The sequence below is a fragment of the Anastrepha obliqua genome, chromosome 1 (assembly GCF_027943255.1).
Source record: "Anastrepha obliqua isolate idAnaObli1 chromosome 1, idAnaObli1_1.0, whole genome shotgun sequence".
Taxonomy (NCBI): Eukaryota; Metazoa; Arthropoda; class Insecta; order Diptera; family Tephritidae; genus Anastrepha; species Anastrepha obliqua.
In genome coordinates this window covers 107559032-107566362 of record NC_072892.1, presented here as the reverse complement: position 1 = coordinate 107566362, position 7331 = coordinate 107559032, and positions in this window count along the sequence as shown.

Here is a 7331-nt window from a genome sequence, read left to right as displayed (position 1 = left end):
GTTACCGTTACATGCTCAATGAGTTTTTGTTTCCAAAAATTGAAGAGGATGACATGTACGAAATTTGGTTTCAACAGGATGGTGCAACTTGTCACACTGCCAAAGTTACACTCGAACTTTTGGCTACCGTTTTTGAAAACCGAATAATCAGCCGAAATTCCGATATCAATTGGCCGCCTTGGAGCTGTGATTTAAGCCCGTTGGACTATTTTTTGTGGGGAGCCGTTAAGAACAAATGCTATGCGAACCATCCAGAGACGATTGATGCTTTAACACGTTGAGTGCCATGTGAGTCCAGGTTGGTCTCACAGTGCGAAGAGACTTTCAGGCCTCGTGGTGACACTTGGTCTCACGGTATAATGTGTGAGATTTCGGTTTGTGCTGATGCATCTGCTTCATAGAGGCTATTAGTAGTAGTGTATTCACGCCATACTAGAGCCATTGCATTGTTTATGCTCCTTGGCCTATGGATATGAGACCAATGTGGCATCATATGGCCTACATTTTGTTGAACAATATTCTATTGTATTATGTAAAAAAAAAATCGTGGCCGGACGAACCCCATTTTTTTTGTTGTATGGTGGCACTCAACGTGTTAAAACACGAAATCGAAGTTGCCATTCATGAAATTGGAGCCCAAACAATCGAAAATGTGCTTAAAAATTGGGTTGATCGAATGGCCTACTGTAAAGCCAGTCGTGGCAGTCATTTGAACGATATTATTTTTCATTCATAAATGACAATGTTCAATCTTCAAAATAAAAAAAAAAGTTTGAAAAAATATTGATTAGTTTTTTTTTATAGCCGATTCAAAAATCAAATTTTACATGGCCCACCCTATACATACATAAAAGCATACTTATATACATATGTATATTTGCAGTGGAATAAAAAGAAAATACATTAGAAAAAAATAATTATTGAAATTCTCACTTTTTTTATGCCAGATAAAGTCTTAAATGCGAGTGAAATCCAATGTAGATGCCGGTCATACTTCAATTTCTCCCCATCATCCAAAAATCATACATCCCAAAAATATTCCATTGTCCCAAAAGTTGAATTATATGCATAAAAACAGTATATAAAATATAAAATTAATTAGTTAACTAAATAAAGGAAACTAGAATAGTTTAAAAAAGAAAACTAACTTCGAGTTTATTTATTCAAAATAGTCCCCTGTGGCCTCGATACACTGTTTTGCGTGATCTAAAAGCTTTTCGAATGAGTGTTTCAGGTCAATTTTTGGTCTTCAGTGCGGAATGAAACGTGCACAGACCTTTCGTAAACCCAAATGATCAATTAAAATACGATAAATCGATGTTTTGGAGATATTCAATTTCGATTCCACGAATTTTAACGATGATATCGGTTCATTTTTGATAAATTTACGAACAATAATTACGAACACAATAGAGTTTTCGGTGGTTACTGATTTTGGGCGGCACATATGTTCATTGTTATTTATGTCCTCACAACCATCTCTGAAAGGTATAAACCACTCATGAACTCTGGCACGAGATAGGCAATCATCGCCATAAACTATTTTCATCAATTCAAATGTTTCGGTAAATGTTTTACCGATTTTAAAACAAAATTAGCTATTAGTTCTTTGTTCGAAACTCATTTTTGTACCGATGACATAAACATATACTGACACTATAGACGCAATAACTTCGCTTCCACTGAACCGAATGCCATCAAGCTTTCACTGGAAGTAAGCTAGGGATGTAACTTTCAAAGTACTAACTCATTAAAAAGATGGCGCCATCAAAAACTATTTATATCGCGCGAGTTTTGTTTATTTTGGACTTCACCTAATATATATAACCCCAACTAATTAGCACTATGGCGTATGAAATTATATTTTCAAACAAATATTAATAAAAAATGCAAAAATTAAGTGAAGGAAGGAAGAAAGAGAAAATTTTTGGAGGTTAAAAAAACACAAACATGCGGTGTGTTCCAAGCGATCCCCCATCCAAGTACTAACCGCGCCCGAACTGCTTAATTTCGATGATCGACCGCGTGGTCGTTGGCAAAATTTAAAACCTTCAAATTTTCCATATACTATATTCCCACTACTATATTGAGGACCTATGCACATAACATACCCTATGCGTAGCATTAAAACATTTAACGAGCCCATGTATATGTATATATATGAATCATGTTTTTAAATGAGTGTATAAATTTAATATCGCCACAATTTTTCAATTGTTAATTTAATCGTAGATGCAGGTTTAGATATAACTACAACGTAAGTCCCCCTTTTTTGAAGAGAAACTTCTTAGGCGTCGATGGGCGAGCGAGACTGGAGAGTACAATTTCAAGGCCATTCAACGTTTTGGGCATTTTCATTCCGCGAAAGGGAAAAAAGATATAACGTAGAGGAAAAGGAGAGAGAGAGAGCTATAACCTATATATATTTTATGATGAGTTTTTGTTGTACAGTACAATAGTTGAATATTTTCGGCGCCGCCGCGACTATTTCAGACTGTTCAGCACCATGGCAACTAGAATGATGGCCGCCACCCTGCGCCTATTAATGCATTTTGTTCTTGTAGTCGCTAGGCATAGAATTTTAGCTTGGACGACATACGCATTTAGAGGAATAAAGTGAGTGCCCTGTGTGTGCGGTTATATGTGCGTGCATATGTGTATATTAATAAGCTCTATTTTGCTGGAAGTTCAAAATACAAATATATATTATACATACGTACATAGGCTAAGGCATCAAGTGTGCATACGCACTTGCAAATATGTACATCCATATGCAAAAGATAATTGGTTTAGCATTTGTTAGGCAGGAATTTGATCATTAGGATATTTACTCCTTAATTATTGCATTAAATATGATAAGGCGATGCTCGTGAGGTAGATCATGGTTGCTTCAGTGCATACATATGCATGCAACACTATATTTAATAAAGATACAATTGAACTAATTGTCCCATATATGCAAATACGTTTCTTTGAAGTTTTCTTTTATTTATTTTTCAATTTTTTTTAATTATTTTAAATTTCAAAGTTTTATACTATCTAGAAAATGCATACATATTATATATTATTCTTTGTAGTAAAATGAAAATTGAAAAAAATTTAGGTTATGGTTGCTGCAGTGCGTATGCACATATGTACTATGTAACATTTTAAGAATTAAAGATGCAATTGAACTTTTTCACAAACATAACTAACATAATATACATATGTATGTATATATTTAGCAACACTTACTTCCATACTCTATGAATTCTCGTCTAAAATTATTTTTGTAAATTTTGTCTATTTGTATTCTCTGCAAATGTTGTGAATTTATTTAGATATATATTCTTTCTCTCTCATTCTCTCTCGGGTCTCTCCCTCTTTCTTTGTCTGTCTTGAAAGTTTCACTCCTGTTATCTGTACTACGCTACACGCACTTTTTTTTATTTAAAGTTCCGTCATGATGATTTTAAAAATACGAAGTCGGTTGTGAAATCAGACAGCCCAAATACCTCTGAGTAACAAGTTTTGAGCAAATTTTTCCTTACATTCTCGGCCATTTTGAAAACTTGTTTCATATTTCTCTTCTCTACCCTGTTCGCTCTTCGAAAACCTTGCATGGGAAACAACATCAAAGTTATCGAGCAAGATTCACCGCTAGCGAGTACGAGTATGCTTATACCTCATAAAAGTGGTATAACTCAATGCTTTTTCAATGCTATTTCGAATGAGTTTCACTTTACGATAACTGTCTCTCAGTGTATGTTGTTGAAGTCCGTATTTATTGCTGGAACTCGTCTCTTGTCTTGCCCTCAAAACGCAAAAGTGAGGTTAGGTATTTTGATGGCGTGAAGTTCTAAGACGCTTCAAACCATTATAGCTTATAAAAAATCGCTTCCACCCACTTATTTATTGAATATAAATATTATATTTATGAACAGAGCGCGCACTTATCAAATTCAGAGGATTAAGCGCTTATTTATACGAATATTAAAAATTCGCCCACTAAGATGCCATTGAAGGGCATCACAGGGAAGAACAATTGGTAACTGACTTTTATAAGGCTTTTTACGGCCTTCTGAATATTTTACGCCACATGCCTTTAGTGAGCCATAACACTGTGTGGCAAAAAAAAAAATTAAATATACTTTTATGGAGACCTAGCCCAACTTGTGGCTATCAAAAAACTAAACAAAATGGTATAGGAGAAATTTCCAATATACCCCCAAAATCTCATTTTATGGCCATAAAACCATTTTTCAGTAGGTTGATGTGAAGAATCACTCCTAACTTCGCCAATTTCCATCCGATTTCGAATTTGTTTTTTTTAGTTCGAAAGAACAAAAACAAGCCTTTTTGACAGTGTGTTGACAATTTTTCTGAAATAACAACTGACGAGACTGTAGGCGGAAGTATTTGGAATTTTTTTATTTTTTCTCTATTTTTTCACTGTCGCACGATTTAAAGGTGAAATTATGCATTTTAGAAAATAATTTGATGGTTTTGTGGCCTGTTGCAGTATTCCAAACTAAAGGTAAATGAGGAAATACGGCACAATCTGCAGTACCGCTACCACAGTGAAACGTCGGAACAGGCATCCCAAAACATTTGTCGTTCCCAAGACAGTTGTTTCTTCGTTACCGGAGCGACCCAGATTTAACACATGGGCTGAAAAGTCCCGGGCCTAACGTATAGATGGCCCTAGTTTTATTGCATTCACCTCTCTCTTGAGACGGTAACACCAAAAAACATCAAAAAAATCCACAAAATCGTTTTGTATGATCCAAAAGTGAAGTTGCGTGAGTTTTCTGGCATCGTAAAGATAGCAAAAGAAGGTGTTGGTTTATATTGCATTAGCATTTGAGTATGAGAAAGCTCTATTCAAAGGGTGCTGCATTTGCTCATCAGTTTGGTTCATCAAAACACGTTGCGTTGTCACAAGTAAATCAAAGCAATGGCGAAACTACATGGATTGAACTTCGAATTGCTCCCACATCCACCGTATTCGCCAGATTCGACTCCCATCGACTACTGGCTGTTACCTCGCCGGTAAAAAATTTTGCTCGAATAAAGAGGCTATCCCTGAAACTGAGGCCTATTTTAAGGCAAAAGATAAATCGTTCTGCAAAAGTGGTATTGAAATGTTAGAGCAGCTCTGGAATGATTGCGTTGTTCTTGATGGAAATTGCGTTGAGGAATAAAACTAATTTTGAACAAAAAAACGTATTTTCTTTGTTAAGCCCGGAACTTTTCACATGTGTTATATCCAGCCGAGGACGTTCACAGCAGCATTCCCCTTTACATGTATGCGGAATGTTTCCGCTGCTACAACCATATTAGTGCCGTTTATTGACTGTCAAAAAAGATCGGTATGTTGTGGCGAGTGTGCTTTATCAAAAAGACGGGTGTACGAATGGTATAAGGCTTTTGCGGAGGGCCGAGAAGTCGTGGAAGACGTGGCCCGATCTGGTCGCCCATCAACGTCTTCAACGAATGAAATCATCGACAAAGTCAAGGAAATGGTGCTAGAAAACCATCATTTAAGTTTGAGGGAGGTAGCTTGCAACATTTTACACCATCAATTGGACATGAGACGTGTGGCTGCTGGACTAGTTTCAAGAGAGTGGAATTCCTTTCAAAAAACTCATCGGAAGAAAGTGGCTGAAGACATGCTCGGGCCCAACGTTTATCCAGCGAATCATAATGGGTGATGAAAGGTGGGTATATGAGTTTGACATGCAAACCAGTCAACAGGCGGCTGAAAGGCTCTATCCACTTGAACCCAAGAAAACTCGTCAAAGTCAGTCAGAAGTGAAAGTCATACTACTCGTTTTCTTTGGTTGTCATGGTGTTGTGCACTCGGAATCTTGGAATTCGCTCCAAATGGTTCTACGGTAGGAGGATAAAGAATATTATTTGGAAGTTATGTGACGTTTAAGAGAGAATGTGTGTAGGAAACGGCCCAATTTGTGGAAAGAAAACTCATGGATCTTGCACCATAATAACACACCGTCTCACAAGGCTCATATTGTGAACACTTTTTTGGCCAAAAACTGGACAAATATCGTCGAACAAGCACCGTATTCACCGGGTTTAGCCCCCTGTGACTTTTTTCCTTTTCCTTAAACTTAAATTGTCACTCCGCAGACGCCGCTTTGAGTAGTTAGAGGCCATTAAGGATTCCCTGAAGGAGCTGAAGAAGATCTCTTCAAACGCGTTTAAGAGGTGCTTTGATGACCAGACTAATCGTTAGAATATGTGTATTGCTTCGAATGGAACCTATTTTGAAGGCGACGAAATAAATTTTTATGATTAAGCAATTATTTTGCGTTTTATTGAACGATTCACGGTACTTTTTTGACAGAATGTATATGCAAGTAGTATCAAACGCAACAGCAAAGCAGTAATTCAAACAATTCCGTTCTGATTGCATCTAGCGAAAGATGGTGAGTATGCCCTATTTCAGCGTAAAACCGAAGAAGCGCAAAGATATAGTAGAGTGGCAATCAATTCGTTGATTGTAGGCTTTTTCGACGCACGTAATAAAAGCGGCACTATTGCAGCACTTGTAAATGTGACTGAAGGTGAATATGTAAATAAAAATAATGGAGTTTTCTATACAAATTTTCCTTGGTAATATCGATATAGGCTGTAATTTACTAATGAAAATGACATAGAGGAAAATAAAGCAGTCGCTCAAACATTTAGAATTATATTTTTGTCAACGTTGCCAGAATTTCACATCGAACGTAATATTTAAAAAAATCGTGCCACACAGTGGTTGTGATGAACTCGAAGAGTTGCGTGAGCCTTTTCAGCTTACAATCTATATTTCAACCTTCGATTGACGAAATCATCGTTCTTCCAAGCTTCGTTCTTCCCGACGGTTACACAACCTACCAAACAACAGTGCACAGCTTGTTTTCATCAGCGATGCGCTTTAGGTGTTTCATAAAGGCGAAAGCTTCCATTGGTCCCCCCGCCAACCAAGGGGAGTCATATAGTGCGACATCTCCCCTTTCCTCAGTAGTGAAGGCACTTGCAGTCTTTCTACACATCAAGATGGCTTCCGTAAAGTGCATTTAATACCATAAACACACGGATAAACCCCAAAATAAACAAAACCGCGCCTGCGAGAGTCTTCTTAGGGCTGTATCTGCCTAGCAAGTATCGTGGACGATGGAACAATAAGCTGAATGAGCTTAACGACGACATAGACATAGCGCAGCGAAAAAATATCCAGCTGCTTAGTGGGCTGGTCACGTCGTCCAATTGGATACAGACGCTCTGACTCCGAAAATATTCGATGCAGTTCCAGCTGGTGGTAGGAGAGGAAGAGGAAGGCCTCC